The sequence below is a fragment of the Chiroxiphia lanceolata genome, chromosome 5 (genome assembly GCF_009829145.1).
Source record: "Chiroxiphia lanceolata isolate bChiLan1 chromosome 5, bChiLan1.pri, whole genome shotgun sequence".
Classification (NCBI taxonomy): Eukaryota; Metazoa; Chordata; class Aves; order Passeriformes; family Pipridae; genus Chiroxiphia; species Chiroxiphia lanceolata.
The window spans coordinates 67,909,882-67,926,385 of record NC_045641.1 but is presented as its reverse complement, the minus strand read 5'-3'; the positions used below and the strand labels follow the sequence as shown (position 1 = coordinate 67,926,385).

The 16,504-nt window shown below is 43.0% G+C and overlaps 1 protein-coding gene across 4 annotated transcripts in view; it reads left to right on the top strand.

Annotated features, from left to right (window-relative positions):
- The first annotated feature begins 9,575 nt into the window (after nt 1-9,575).
- CALD1 (caldesmon 1) overlaps nt 9,576-16,504 on the top strand; it is a 196,417-nt gene continuing 189,488 nt past the window's right edge. For 3 of the 4 annotated variants that reach the window (XM_032687558.1, XM_032687557.1, XM_032687556.1), the window contains exon 1: nt 9,576-9,815. The gene's annotated coding sequence lies outside the window, so the exon portion shown is untranslated. The remainder of the gene's footprint in view (nt 9,816-16,504) is intronic. The other variant, XM_032687555.1, reaches the window with a different exon arrangement.

The window sequence follows — 16,504 nt, the reverse complement described above, 5'->3', positions numbered from 1 at the left end:
TTCAGATGATTAGATATTTTAATGAGTATTTGATGAACGCTGATCATGGGAAGGTCAGAAAGTAGTTTCTTCAGGTAAGTGCAAACCCTCCCTAGAGAATTAAACCTAGTACTTTAAATTTCAGGCCAAAGTAGATTTGATATAATGTACAGAATGCCACATTCTACATAAACCTCAATTTTGCCATAAACTGTGGCTATACCAATTGCACAGCAAAGCACAGGAATTTAATCTCTTGGAAGCAAAGCAGTTTGGAAGTGCAGAGGAACTGGAGACTGGAACTGTGAGAAACATATGAGCTGTTACTCCTTTTTTTTGTATACTTCTGTAGTTACCTCATCATGTGTTATGCCAGTGATGTAGTTTATATAGATAAATAGCATAGCTGTCTGCTGTTCAAAACCTCAGCTGCCCCCTTGAGAAATTCTGTCGTGCTACTTCACCAATACAAATGATTGAGATGTTCTAGGAATATTGGACAATAGGAAGCATAGAATGAAATGTAATTAAAAAATATATAGCATGGAAGCTTCCGTACTGGTTCTGGTTTTTTTAATTAATAGTGAATTTCTTTAATTTTGATGAAGTTGCTGCAGGAAAATGCCTGTCAGAGGACATAATCCAGAGCACATCACAGAAATCTGCGTGTGTCTAGATTTGGAGAGGAGTAAATGTCATGCTGAATAGTTAGCAAAAACCCACTACCCCTCTCTTTCCTTATGAGAGGGGACAGGGAAAGTCCACTGTTGCACTAAGTTCTGCATCCTTCAGAGAAACTCCTTCTGGGGTTTGGACTCTCATAGGATTGCTGGCATGGAGACCTGCCTGCTCATGAAGGATTTGGCACACAGAGATCCCACCAGCACAAGTGCCTTCCACCTCTTACTGCTGTGCTATAAGCAGAGGGACCATCTCATGGGAACTTGGATCCTGATTGAGATGACTAGGTGATGTTGCAATAGGAATAATTGTAACTTTGGAGGGGCCCTGTTCAACCCACATAGGTACAGAGAGGTGAAGTGTGCCTCTATCCATAAAAGTGGGTGGGAATTTAAAGTTTGAATATACCTGAAAGCGAGATTAAGACACAAACGTGGTCTAATGTTGATATCCAAAACAATAATTCAACTTTATTAACTATAGGAGAGGCAGAATGAGAAAGAAAGAAAAACAGAGAAAAGTGGGAAAAGCTAATTATTAGAAGCATAGGAAAGTGTGTTAGCACCACCATGAATGCTGGATCTCATTCATCCTCAGTGATGGGGATGGAGATCTCTGTCAGGTCGTTCTCTGGTCTTTTGTCCACGCAGCCTCAGCTTTGGGACAAGATGACTTGGTAATATATGCTGCTAGATGAATGTTAGGGACTTGGTGGGCTCCTGTATCCTCTTCTCAAATTTGGTCTGTGGTATTACAGAAGCCGTATTGCTAAAGTTTCTTCATTTGCTTCCCCTCCTGCTTCTAATTATTTAATTTCTTTTGAGGCAGATGTTGCAGTTCCCCTTTCCTCCATTGGATAAACTCAAGGGCAGACAGAGGTTTTGGATTAGCAAAATGCCTGGGACTGACGTTGAGACTTTGTCTGCTATGCCTGCTCCTCTTACAGATTTCTTATCAGTGGTGATGACAGAAATTGGACTTTTCCAAGAAAGCGGCAAAGACTTGTTCTGTCCAGAGGGGACTGCATGGCTGGAAGACTGAGGGAGGGAGGTACTCTGATGTGTAGCTCTTTCCACAAAGCCACTGTGTGACTTTGGCACACCCACAGGCTGCACTAGGTGGCTTCTAGTTGTGGCTCTGCCATTGCATCACACAGTCTGACAGGGTGTGATGCTGGGCAGCACAGATCTCATTCTAGAAATGTTGTTCACTAGCACTGGTAGCACTGGCACAGCACATCCATACTCAGATTGTGGCACAAAGCTGCAACTGGTTCATTTGTTCTGAGCTGGGACAACACAGCTCTGCCCTCTGTGTGACAGCAATAGGAGTGTGAATGCAGAGGCTGTGTGCTTGTCTCTCCCACTTTTCACTGTCCTGTTATTCCTAGTGTTCTCTCTTGTTCTCCAGTCTTCTGCCTGCTTTCTCTTTCCCCTGCAGTGTCGTACCATCTTCCTGCCGAGCACCATCCTTCCTCACCCTCTTTCAACTCTCTAACCTGTTGTACTCTCTTGCAGTGAGTGAAGCTACATGCTGGTAGCCCCTTATGAGCTGCTCAGCACAGCTGGTCAGCTGGTCTTTCTGTGGGATACATCCTTCTTGATAGGGATCTGGCTAAAATGGAGAACTTCTGCATTCCTTTCTTGGCTGTGCCAGACACTGCCTGTGGGATGTTATCCAAGTCATTGAAAGCCAGGACTGTACTGGACAGAAATCTTAAATGATAAGAGACTTACTAACTGTGTAAATATGAGCTGAGTGTCTGAATACCTGTGTGGATCTAAGCTGGATCTGTATGGATCTTTTCAGTACCTTGTTTTCATCTTTAAAAAGGGAGAAATACTCCTTGGTTTCTATCATTCTAGTTTTTACCTGTATGGCACTGAAATGCATTAATGTGCAGCAACAGAGTTTGGGTCCTCTCTAAAGGAGTGAGATGTGGCCTGAACTAGTTAGAGCCTGAGTTTGGAGGAGGTGTAAGGAAATCTATGGCAACAAAGTACTGCATGAACAGTCTGGAAAGCGGTGAGTATATTCACACTCTTCCCCTTGTGCATGTGCTGCATGGATAAAATGTGGACAGCAATAAATTCACTGCTTGAAGCGAATGCTAGCAGAGTCAGGTATTCTTGCCAGCAGCCTACCAACCACCCCTATTGATTTTGCTGAGTAAGTACAGCCTTCAGCTGCCTGAAGTGCCATTTTCTCTCTGTTGCTTGCCATCCCTAGGGACACGGTCATGGAGAAGCAGTTGAATTCTGTTACAGTATACAGAGCTGCACAGGAGACCTAAATGAAGACCACAAGTCTTGTTTGCAAACTCGGGCATATGTGGGGCTTAAATGGGCTTAGCCCATGAAAGTTGTGTTTTTCATTTGAGTCCAAGTTAATGACCGAGGTGTAACCTCTGCTCATTGCCTGAGCCAAGCTCCTGAAGCTCAATAGCTCATTAGCATCAGAGCACAAAGGGGCCTGGTTCTCACATTGCTGTAACAATAGGATATGTGAGAGAATATTGATTTGATTAGTCTTATTCTCGGTTTAGCCGAGTCTAAGTGAGAGGAGAATCAAGCAGAGGAATATGCTTCACCCTCAAAATGTTTGTACCAGCACTTGTGCAATTCGTAACCCAGTTGGAAAAATAGATGATGGCATCATCTTTTTTGCCTGGAAAACAATACTCAAAGAAAAATTCACAAAGGAGGAGTGTGTACAGTGCAATCGTTTTGGGTGAATGCACTGATTTTCCTCAAAACAAGGCAAATTGAGAAAGTGTGCAAATTTCTGAGCACTGCTAATTTCACTGCATGTAATCTTTTATGACTGGTGATGGAAAATGGACATGTTTGGAAAATTATATACATCTGCTGTTCATAGTTTTTACTCTGTGAGAAGTGGGCATGCCTTTCAGGAAAAGAGGTCCCTGAGGGCAGAGTTCCCTCACCGTGTGTTCGTCTGCAGAAAAAGTGTATACAAGTCACACTTTCCAAAGCAATGCAGAAGAGCTCTTTTTTTTTACCCTTCTACTAGTGAGTGAAGGTGCTGTGAAATCTCTGCTCTTTGGGGGGCACTGTGTACTAATAGCTACGCTTAGTTTTGTAGTGAAAAAGTTCAGGTGTTGTTTTCTTTGGAATATGGGCCACTATATTGTTTGTCTTGCTTTTAGCAAGGTAAAGTCACTGTGCCCCTAATTAGTTCTTTCTTGTTGTGGGTAAAAATATGTTTTTCCAGCAGGTTTTTAGGTGCCATTTTAGTTTTGATTTTTCTTTTTTTAGTATATAAATGCACTTTACATATATTTAGCTCTCTAAATCAAGAGAAATTAAATACTTCACGTAGCAGAAATGGGCAGATATGCCACATCAAAATGGATGGCATCAAAGCATAATTATATGCCTGCTTTTTAATTTTTTTAACCCAAGAGGAGAGAGTGCTGCTCATGGAAACACTTGACTAAATCCAGCTATGTGTGCTAGGTAAGTCTCTCATCCTCGTAGCAGCGGGGGCCTTTCTTTCCTAATACAGTCATGCAAGGTGAAAATTTCTGCCCTGCATTTCTTGCTTGGCTTTCATAGATTAATGCATGGTATGCTCTTTTGATTCCTATACCTTAAACAGGATCCATTGTTTCTTCATTTATTGCTTTTGCTAGCACCCAGAAGAATCGTAATACCTTTCAGGTAGAAAGATAACATAGCCCTTGCCATTCATGGGGGGATTTGGGGCACTTCAAGTGAGAGGCTTGGTGCCCTGGGTGCAGCTCTTCTGGGTTTGCTGAAAATCTGTGATGTGAAAAGCTCACTGGGGAGCTCTGTCTCTTCCACTGGATATACATGAGTCCAAGGGGACTGAGTGGAGCATTTGTGTTAAGAAAGATGTGCATTCTTCTTGGTATTTACATTCTAGCCCTTGTTACTGTGTCTAAACAGCGCTAGGTTTTTTGTTTTTTTTTCAACTGACTGACATTGTACTGCACACAGCCCTGCATTTGAAGAGATGCTCATATTTCTCTACTCTCTTTTGTGGTAGCTTTTACACCCTCTTTGAGTGCACTGGTGGCTTTGAAGTCTTATGGGTTGCACTGTTTCAGGCCAAAAGGCCTGAAGCAGCATGTGTAAAATTTTCCTAAAACGTTACCTCTGCCTGTCTAACATACAAGCAGCTTTTTCTGTGCCCAGGAGGTAATCATAAGGATGATCAAATCTCATGGTGTGTGGGCTTCTCCCTCATGCCCTTGGAAGCAATCCCCCAGACAGACCTGCCAGCTGGGTGGCTCGCTCACAAATCTAAGCTTACTCACCTTCATGTCAGATGGCCACAGCTGTGAGCACCACCATCTGAGCTGTAGCCTCTGTATATAAGATGAGACTAATTTCAGATGAGCTGTGGAAATGGCCTAGCCATAGCATCATTTAGAAATCATCTGCCGGGTCGGGGAAAACCCACACTGTGCTCTCTTTATGTTGTGAGGAGGTATGAGAAAATGTGCAGAGCCAAACCATGCTCTTCTCCTCCGGCCTGGAGCAGGAGAGGAGGTATGAGCCAGTCCAGGGTGCATGGCACATTTCCTGCCCTCTGCACTGGGACAAAGAAAGCAAATTCTGCTGGAAAAGTTACCCTACCTATTGCCCTGTGTTTGACAGAGGGCAGGCAGCATAAGTTATGCTGGTATCCCATCTCCCCAGCTGCTGACTTGTCTCTGCCTATGCTTCTTATCCAACTCAGTTCCCAGGGTAATTGTGTCCTCTGGGGGCTAGTGGAGGTTTAGTCCTTCTTCCTTCCTCACCTTTGATCATGATATTCCACTTGGTATTGGAGGGACTGAAAGTGAAGAACAATGCAGTTGTGCCTGGTATTTCAGGGGTGCTTAGAGATATTCAACACTATGTTGAATATTCCAATATGCAGTGAGGAGGAGGAAAATTTTGTTTAATATTGCCAGGTAAAGGAGCCCTATCTCTCTTCTCAAGGTCTTTTGATACCTCCTTTAGCTCCCTAGAGGGTTTACCAGGTAGGACCAAGGCTCTGCCCCAGCCACATGACCCTCTAGGGATATATATTGTCATTGGAAGTGCTAAAACTCCCTTCCCTCCTCGTCCTGCTCAAAGACAAAGAATGACAGACCTTCATTTACAATGAACTGTTGCACTGCATAAGTGTGGAGAGAGCTGTGAAGGGAACTCAGACCTGCTGGATAAAAGCACTGGTGATTGGGTCTGAGGGCATTTGGTGGAGGGAGAGCTGTGTTCAGATGAAGCTGTGATTGCAGACTAAGTGGATGCTGACCCTTGCTGCTGGCAGGGTTATAACCTTTTGTGTCTCTGACCTATGCCAGCGCTCCAGCGTGTCGTACCTTTGTTACTGGCACCAGGATGGCAAATAAAGACTGCTTTCTTGTCATTAGGGCTGAGTGACACATCATCATTACCCTGGAGCAGCAGGAATCCTGCCTCTTTGTGTCAGTCTCTGTACTAGGGAATAGGGTTTGTTATTCCCAGTGCAGTCCTCACTACTGTGATTCTCCTAAGAAGAGATTTGGTCTCCCAGCCTAAGCATGGAGCATCTATGCTAGCTGCAGGACAGAAGCTCCTTTCTAAAGATTTCTATCTTTATGCCAAAAGCACTAGAACGGTTTTGACCCACTGTTAGCTGCGGAGACAACTAAAAAATTAGATTTTGGGATGAGAGGCAAGAACCAAATTAGTTTGGTACAGATGGGAAGAATGGCCTTCCATGTGGTGTATTTGATGCTTTGCTGTATTGTGGGAATGTGCAGGGGTGGGGTAGTTCAGAATGTGTTTCTGAAAAGGTAGTTGAAGACATTGCAGTGACAGTTGTGGCAGACAGTTCTACTCAGTAATGATCAAGGTACACCATGTCAAATAAAGAGAAGAAAAATAATTTTGGGAAGCTCAGTAATAAAAATAATAAAAATGGCTTCATTTTGAAAGGTAAAATACTCCAAAGACCTTTTTTTCAGGTGGGGACCATATCTCTGCCATCACAGCTGCTTTGGGAAGAAGGTAGTCAGGGGCCTGGACTAGCAATAACCCAAGTGGCCCCTTTGGCCAGCACTGCCTGCTGAGTCTCGAGGGCTTTGCAGTGCCAAAATGCAAGTTCCTCAGAGTGGCTGTAAGCAGCAACCAGACCTACCTCCGGGGGATGATTTATAGTGTACTTTCTAGACCACAGACTTACCTCATCTTTAGACTGTAAATTTTGTAGGAAAAGTTGATAAACTTGCAAGAGCCACAGTCTCGACAGAGATTTCCAGGAACTTCTAACATGATTCTTCTGAGGGAGTGACTGCAGGCTTAGGGTCTCCAAGAATGTACTAAGAGCCCAACATGCATAAGCACTTCGACTTTTATCATGAGCAGTCCTGCCCTTGCCCCAAGTTATTGAGCTCAAGATCTCAGCAAGGAGCACTTGGAGGGCTCTTACTTACCATTAAAGGCTATTGATATCAAAATTGTACTTGGTTTGCATATAATATTCTTTCTATGTCTTATATGTGCAATCATAAACCAGGAGTTGGGTTATTCAGCTGCCGAAAGGGTTTGTAGCTTTGTGCTGTGACAAGGGATCTCTGCTAAAGCAAAGGGGATAGGAAAGCATGGATAGAGTTGCAGCCCTGGGGATGAGGGCAAGGACTACCATGATAGTTCCCTAAATTCTTGCAACTGTGGATTTAAGCATGTTATAGCTATGTGTTTACAGCAGACATATTTAGAGCTGTATATTTAGAGGTGGCTCCTAGGCATAGGATGCAAAGGGGCACCCATCAGAATTTAACTCTGCATTTTTCGTAGCTCACGTTTCCAGTAATATCTCCCAGGAAACTATGGTATCTGTGACAGTTTGTTGACTTCGAAGTTTCAAGTAATGGAATTCAAAAGTTTCTCTAAGTGAAACTCAGCTTAGCAAGACGGATGCAAACGTTACTTTTCATGACATCGTTTCCCCAAAGCAAGATTGTTGGGGGTTTTTTGGTGGAATTTTAATGAAAAATTGACTTGGAACACGGAGTTTGGGTTGATTTGACAAGGGAACATCAAACTCATGGTAAGTGTCTTTAAAGAGTGAGGAAAAAAAAAGCCAGAAAACCACAACAACTCCCAGTTGCTTTCAGCTTTAGGTGGTGTATCCCTCCTCGCTCTCTGTTGCAGCAGACTCTGAGATTGCAGGGGTTGATGTCCATGCTGGAATGAGAACCTGAGGGTACTTCTTCAGTTTTCTTTTCTAGCATCCCTTAATTGCACTTTCTCCTTAGCCTGGATTCTTCAGTGTTTTACATCCTGAAAATCTAGGGGATGGTAAGATCCAGTAGAGATTTGTAATTCCTTCCTACATAACGTCACTACCTCTTTTTATTTGGTCATGGACACATAAAGGCTAATAATTTCTGTAGTTAGTGGAATGACTGAGAACAAGGATTTTGTTCTCTCTTGTCTAGCAAATCCTGCAAAACCTGTAGGTATTACTTCTAATATTTTAAACCATTGTAACCACGTCATGAGAGGTGTCTGGTATTAGAAGAAGTTTCCAAAGGGTTGTTAAAATGAAGGAAAAAGTGCCTTCCAAAAACAAACACCACCTTAAACAAACACACTTCATCTAATAAAGCTGCAAAATTTAAAATTGCACTAGTATAATTATGATTTCTTTCTGTAAATGTGCATAGATTTGTCTCTCTTTGATTTTTTTCACACTATAAAGATTAGTTTACTGTCTGTGGACCGAATCCTTCTTGCATTACACATGACTAAATACATGGGGCCCAGTGGCCAGAAAAAAAGATCCAGAAAGGCATTAAAATAGTTTAGCCCATTCAGTTGCAAAGTCATCTTGCAGACAGTTTCCCCCTAAATGGTTTTGTGTATATTATTGCCAAATATGAATCTGCAGAATATGTCCTGGTCTGGAATCTTGCCCCCTTAGAGTAGTCAGGTGTTGTCCTGCATCCTTGCTTAGTGGCTGGTATGTGTTAGGATCTGTGTACTGTGCTGTTTTCCTAGGCAACAATTTTCAAATTTATTTTCACAATTCGTTTATATACTTTGTATGTTTCCAGAGTCAGTCTTCATCTGTTTGTTCATTTTTTAAAGCTACCTACATAATTTGCAAAGTTATCCATAGTGTGCAATCACTAAAGGAAAACAGATTTAAGCTTACTTTATCAATAACATTTAAAGACAGTGAAAAGTGCTGGTCAGATTATGCAGGTGTGGGGCTATTTTCATAGTAAATGAACCAGTTTTAATGTCTAGATAAATAGCTGAATACCTATAAACTAAACCTCTGCATCCGACTAGTCCAGCTTGCCAAGGATCATCATCAAAGTTTTAAATCTCTTTAAAAGTTGTATTTCAGAACACAGCTCTTCTGTCTGTAGCTTCTGTTGTACTATTAGAAATGGAAAGGGGTTGTGCAGCCTGCCGACTCAGCTTTCATGTGCCCTTCCCACTGGTGTTTCTCTTTTTCTGCAGAATCAAGACTGTACAGCAGAGCATTTCTGCTCCCTTTTACATGTGGTCCTTGTTAAAAAAAAATACGGTGAAATTTAGCTGTAGTAAAATTATATATTTGATCTTTTTTTAAACTGGTGCAAAAAGTAAATATGTTTACTGTGTCTCTTTCCATTCAGTGTATTTCCTTTTTTAAGCTCCATTTGTGTTCAACAAGACAGCCTCTTTCTCCAAGATTAACATTTCTTATGATTGTTCCTGACAGAGGATTTACTTTCAGAGGCCCTGCTAAGGATAACCAAAAAAGGGCATGTAGCAAGACAGTTTTGGCAGCTTGCACGAATTTTCGAAGCTTTTTAGGTCTTGGTTTTCTGATGAGTGGCTTCCTGAGCATGCCTAGGGAATGACAGGCATCTCTGCAGGCAGGCTGAACCCACCTTGGCTTGTGCACAGTCATTGGCTGTCTATTAGAATAAATTGAGGACAATGCATACCGCTGCCTGCCAATTGTAAACATAAGGGATATGTATTCACTTAGCATTGACTTTTGGGAGGGGCCAAGGAAAAGCTGTAGTTTTATTGAATAGGGCTGTGTGTGAGGCTGCTGGTGTGTCTTTCTTGCTGCGCTCCTGCCCAAGCAGCAGTTATTCATTTCCTTCCTACTAGTTGAATACTTTTCAGCCAGAGGTAAGGACTTAACGATCCGTGTTTGTTTGGGACTGAGCCGGTCTGACTGCGTTTGCGTTACAGCTACAGATTAGGCAGCTTGCAAAATCTAACGGGCTGTGGGAATACTGCGAAAGTGTCAGAGACTATTTCTGCTCTCCTCCTCTGTCTGTGCCTCACCCCCACCCCCTTTCCAGATGTTCGTGGTGAACTAAGGGAGAGATCTCTGTGCCAGGCGGGTGGAGGGGATGCCTGCTCGTCCACCCCAGCAGACCTGAATGAGGAGATGCAGGGCAGGATCTGTGCTGGTCCTGCCACTCCATTTCTGATCCTTCAGTGGGCTTGTTAGTGGAGCAATAACCTATCTATCCTTTCTTGTTTCCCCCCTTGCCCCCCCCCCCCCTTTTTTTTTGAAAGGAATTGCAATAAGAGTTTTTAGTTTATTAAGGTCTGCTGAATTGCTTTTAATTTTGCATCCTAATACCTGGGCTTTCAGGGCAGCCTGATTATAAAGGCAGTCTCTGGGTGTAACTGATACAGATACAGTAAAGCTCTGGTTAATGTAAGTGATCTGATACTTGCTGAATCAGATGTCCCTCGTGGCAGCCTTTCACAGAAGTATTGTTGACAACAGATGGCATCTGTTTTTGTTTTCAGCCTTCAACATGTGCAACAGCATATTGCCAGAATGTTTTTGTGAAGTTGTCTTTCCTGTTAAAAGGGGGAGAAAAATGCGCTTGGGTGCGACTGAAGCTCTTAAAAGTCTGGGTCTGCATTTGTGTCAGAGCAGCCCCGGGGAGAGCCAGGCTCCCCTTCCCAGCTCCTTTCACATGTTGGGACAGTTGGAAATCATTGTTCAAGGTTGTCTGCTGATAGCATGACATTCTGCATAGCAGGAAATTTCTCAAAGAAAGAGCTGGGAAAAGGAAGGGAGGGAGGAAGTTAACTGCAGATGAATACTTGATAGCAGCAGACATTGACCAAACTGCTAATCTCTGCCCAGATCCACAGAAGTAGAAGAGATTTTTCTCGTATGTCATATGCAGTTTGGAGGAATGAAAACATAATACTTTTTGTGGAGTATTTGCTTTCAGAGGAATATTTATTTTCAGAGTATGCAGTTTTTGTGCAATTTTGCCTGAGAAGGCTTCTCTTGCTAAAAGGCAGGCAGGAGAATAATTTGGGAAAATAACACATTCCCTCCTTGGAAGCAGCTCAAAGAAAATAAGGAGCCAGTTTGTTGCTATTTTTTGGGTTGGTTTGTTTGGAGTTTTGTCTTTTGTTGTTTTGTTTGGTTGGCTGGTTTGTGTTTTTATTTTTTTGTTGGGGTTTTTTTTTGTGACAACTGTCTATTTAGTGTAATTTATCTGTTTTAGGTACCATACTGTGAAAGATTTGTGCTTGTGTGATTTACCATCAAGGAACCCTGGGACCCTGCCTCCATTCTTTCTCTGTCTCATTAAGTGTAGGTGCAGTTTCTCAGTAAGCATATGCATCTGCAGCATGTCTCACATCTTTTTCTCCTGCCATTGAGACGGAATGGGATCCTAAAATGACACACACCAAAACCAATGGAATGGAATTTTGTAACATAAATTACAAATGGAGGGAAACTTTCAGTAGTCCATTTGCTTAATTAAATTGCCTTTAAGGTAAGGCAGGGCTGAACTTTTCTCAATATATTTGAAGAAAGTCTGCCTTTTTTAGGGAAGCTTTTTTGATAGGCGAGTATCTTAGTCAATAAAACCTGCATACCTTAATGCAGTATCTAAATCATAATGGCAGGGAAGAAATACCAGACAAGATATCTGTGAACAAGAGACTCAACTGAAATAATTTGTATTTCCTGAAAACTCTTCTTTACTGACACTTGCAATGACAAGAGGATCAATTCCACAGCCTTCATTCACGCAATTAGTCCTGGTGAAATCAATACCATCATTAATGGATTCAGGGTCTGATGTAAGGGTAGTCCTGTGTACTCTAAATACACTTTGACACTGAGTGACACAAGCATGTATTAGAAGAATAAGGGATTTTCCACAATTGCTACTTCATATACTCACGGCATTATTCTGACATGGAGCAGCCTGAGAAAGGGGTAATTTCCCTTGTACTTTTATTTCTTGTCCAACATCGATACACATAATGCAACAGTGACACTGAAAGCTGGGTTATTTGAAAGGAAAGGGGGGCATGTAAGTTCCTCTGGCTGTCATTAGAGGGAAAGTTGAAGTGCATTAAGATGATTTCTTATTCTTCAGTGTCATTCATGGGGCCACATGTGGCATGCCAGTCAGCATCTCAGTCCCATATAAGTTTAGGGCACAGTGCTACTTGTTCCAGGTGGTGAGACTAGAAAGATAGGGCAAGGCCTGTGGGATGTCCTTCCTTTGGGACAAATAGAACATGAATGCCCTGGGACTTTTTAAAATACTCTGATTTCTCAGTAGTTGCTTATATGAGACCTATTCTGTGGGCTGCTTGAATTTTTGAATTTTAATTTGTATTAAAGATTCATGGAGTTGTTAACTCCTGTCTGCCAAGGGTACAACTTGGTGCATTTGATCACTGTGTGTGAACAAAGAAGGACAGGAAACCATATATGTCTGAGAGGGCTAAGAGAGCAGCATTAACTGTCCATCTGCAGGGCTTGTCTGGACTCTCCTGGGTATGGGAGAAAGCACCCAAAAAGGCAACAGGGCAGAATGAGAAATGCAGCCCTGTGAATCTTTTGTTGCTTTTGAGAGGAGATTCATAGGGAGTTTGCAGGATTGGGCTCCAGGTGTACAAAGCCTGAGGCACGCAGGCCTGTGACTGCAAAGAGTGGGAGTCTGCCTTCAAAGGAAGCTTTCATTCTTTAAAAATTGCCTCCTCATAGTAACTACCCCTGGCACCTTCTAACAAGGAAGCTGCTACCTTACTAGAGCCTTCAGAAATATGCATGTGCAGGGGATGGTCTGATGGTTTTGTTCATAGTTTCTGAGTGGTTAAATGGATGAAAACAGGTTTGGGGGGCAACTGTATCAACTCACCTATGTATGTGTAGGTACTTACTCTTGGGGTGCTGATTCTTGTTGGGAAGATGTAGCTGGTCCATGCCTCTAAGCTGCTTGTCAAGGATTTGGTTAAGGCTGAAATTTGACCTAGAGACATGTGAAGATCAGATTAGATCTGACCATTCTGGATGAGACACTTAGGTCGTGGGACAGCTGAATTATGCAACTTTCTTCCTTTTTTTTTTTTTTTTTCTTTCCTGATGCCTTGGTACATTTCAACTAGCCCAGCAGGGAAGGGTGCTCAATACTCTGTCATTTGGGGTCACTCTCAGTCCTGGGGGAGCTTGCTCCTACTTTTCTTGAAACAGATTTGATCAACCAAAAGGGTTAGAGAATGTAACACTGTTACGTAGCTGCTAGCCCTGGTGTGTTAGCTGTGTGGTTTCCATCCTGCATTAAGAAAGTGCTGCATTTCATGTGTTTTTCCTCTGGAACTGTGCTTAGTGCTTACAAATGATGTGGGGCTTGCAGCCTGACTGCTGAGCAGATATCAGCATTGGCAGTGTGGTCCAGTGTGGTCCCTACTGTGTCCCTCTCCCAGAGCGTCCTCAGCTGCCCTTGCAAGGAAATGCTGCTTCCCAGTCTTTCTAACTTGCAAACCTCTTGGTTGTTGCTTTGTTGTGCAGAAACTGTTGTGTATCCAGTGACAGCAGTGCCCAGACTCACTGGGCTCCCTGGCAGTGAGGCAGGTAGTCTCTGAGCTGGGTCACTCCTCCACCGGTGGTCAGTGTCTCAGTTTAATGAGACTGAAGTATTTTGCTAAGGATGATGAGTTATGAGGAAGACCAAACTTTTCCTTCTAAGCAATTGTAAATTTGAAATTAAGAGGCTCCAATTGAGGAAGTATGGAGAAAGAAAAAATAACAGCCCTTTATGAAAGGGTATATGTGTATGGGCAGAGCAATAAGAGAACACAAAACCAACTAAACAATAATCCTGCACCCAAAGTCCTCTTGAAAAAGGAAACAGTTCAGTACTTTCTGCCTTTTGGCGCAATTCTAACCACGGTCAGCAGGAGGCACTGTTGGGCTCTGGTGGTCTCCACGTGAGGCTCTGGTGTGCAGGAGAAGCCAAAAATGGAGATCTACCCCCCCACCCTGAGAAGGGGAAGGGGAAAAGGGGAAAAAAGGGGGCTCTTCCCACAAAACTCACGCTGTCTGCACCTGGCTGTGGCCGGGATTTCCTGCTGTCGTCAATGGGCACAAGCTGCTGCCAAGACGGGAGTGGAGGAGGGAGAGGACGACCTCCTCCCCAGAAAGTTCCTCTGCAGGTGGGTCAAGCCTCTCTGATGAAGTCTGAGCAGGTCTGGGCTGGGAGCAGAGCAGGGCGCAGAAAAACAAAGGTGAACCGAGGCCAGAAAACAGTCAGATGACCAGGCCAAAAACAAAGCGACCTCTGAGCCTTTCCACCCACACCTCTCCCTGGGTCAGGGCAGAAGTGAAGTCCCTCCCATTTCTGAGGAGAGAAAAAAAAGCCCTCATCACCCCTTCCCACAGTCTTTGGAGGGCCATCAGCTTGGAATGTGGATCTGCTGGTTAGTTCTTTCGTGTGGATCAATTACCCAACACAAACCACCCTCCCCTATTCAACATCTTTCTTTTACAGTGATGCATGGGAAAGAAAAAAGTAGAATTCCCCCTCGGTTTTTTTTTAGAACAAGTAAACCTATGACAGTCAGGAGCCACCACTGTAAGTTTATGCCTCATTCCCCCTTCCTGCCCCTTTTATCTTCCCATTAAGAGGGAAAAACTCTGTCCATGAAGCATAGGGGCACCTCCTAATCAGAAAATCTTGTCTATGGAAGTGTTTATGGGTTCAAGCTAGGAAGAAGTGCTTATGGAGACTGTCCTGATGGCTTGCACTGAGGGCAGGACCAAACAACTGAGGAAGCAGGGGAAAGAGAGAAAGGGAAAAAGCATCTTAAGCATCTTAAACCACTAGAGTAATTTTTCCTTTGAATTTTTTTCTGTGGTCTTAAATACCTGGTGAGTCACTTCATCACCATGTGTCTGTTTCTCTATCTCCAAATAAAGGATAATCTGTACCTTTCTGTATTTAGTCCACTGGGTTGCTGGGGCTTAGTTCATTAGTGTTCATAAAGAACTTCTAATACCAAAATGCCGAGTTTAAGCACTGGCTAAAACCTTATTTTCGACTGATTTCCCAGCACGAACTCAGACTTTTTTTTCTTGGTTTGTTCACACAGATATGTATTCTACTAGAAAGTAAGGGTATAAGTAAGGTATCTACTAGATTAAGGGTATAAAATTGCTGAAGCCCAGTGAATGAGGTGGAAGATGTGGACCAGGCTCAGTAGTGACAGCATGCTGATGTGTCTGGAGGGAATTTCTTGGGTGCTTGCAGATTGCTTGCTGCACCTGAAACAATCTTCCTGTGAAGTTGTCATGCATGTTCCAAAACTGAGTGAAGACAGCTTTTGCATACAGATCCACCACAGTGTCATAAGCTTGGAAGCAAAACTAATAAGGAAGCTGCTGAACCTTATCTGCTTGTTCAGTCTCATGTCCAAGAAAGCATTTGAAATTGTGATCCCTGGGGCCAGGCCAGGCTGCACTGGGGAAAACGTTAGGGAAAGATTTCAGGCAATGGAAACAACATTACATATTTTCACGCCCTCTTGTATACAGAATACAAATAAAGAGCATTCCCTTGAGATTCACTGTGGAGGGTGTGAAGCAAAGTGGAACCCACCCATTTGCACACTTTCTGGTTTATGTCCTTAGATGGTAAAAAAAAAATTTTGGAATTTATCTTATAGAATAGCTTATAGAATAGATAAATAGATTTGTGGAGATAAAGTTTTGCTATAAATGAGCTGGTTTGGTTTGGGATGTGTTCAGAAGGGCAACTCTGAAGGCCAACAAATATAAAAGGGGGGGTGGTGTTCTGCTAAAGGCAGGAAGACAGTGTCATTGCACATGGATGTGCATGTGACCTTCCCAATCTTCCTTCAAGCATGTGGAAATCTAAGGGGCATGGAAATCACTGTGTCAATTCTAAAATTTAAATGACTTGGGGTGAGGGAGAGCTAGCATTGATGACTCATTAAATGGCTGAGGGAGCCTGAACCTATGACAGCTATGTAAATAAAGGTCCTGAGATTTTGGCAGCTTGTTTTATGTCCTTGTCTGAAGTAACTGATTTTGGCTAGGGAGAAGCAGCTCAGGGCTGGATGAACCCTCATCAAGGGAGTGCAGGAGCAGCAGTTCTTGGGCTCCTTCAGAAGTCAAAGTCAGAGGATCCTAGCCCTTGGATTCCAGTCATCTTCAAAGTGATCTCTTCCCCAGTGAAGGAGTCTGTGATCAGGCCATTGTTTTTTTCTTATTTGCAAGGCTTTGATGTTCCCTGCTGCCTTTCTGACTGCCATGGGGCATGTTACTACCCTTTTCTCACTTCATTCTTTTTTTTGACAGTGAGCTCTCTAATGAAATGACACTCTTTCCTTGCCTTTTTTTTTGGTTGGATTTTTTTTGGGGGGAGGGTGTAGTTTTGTTTTGTTTTGTTTTTCTGAGCCACAGTGCTCACTCTGATAAAATCTTTCATTCCAGAGGCAAAGGTATGACCTTTTATAATTCCTCACCATTCCAGAGGACCTAGCAGTGCTAATTTGATAGCCCAGATCACCACTAA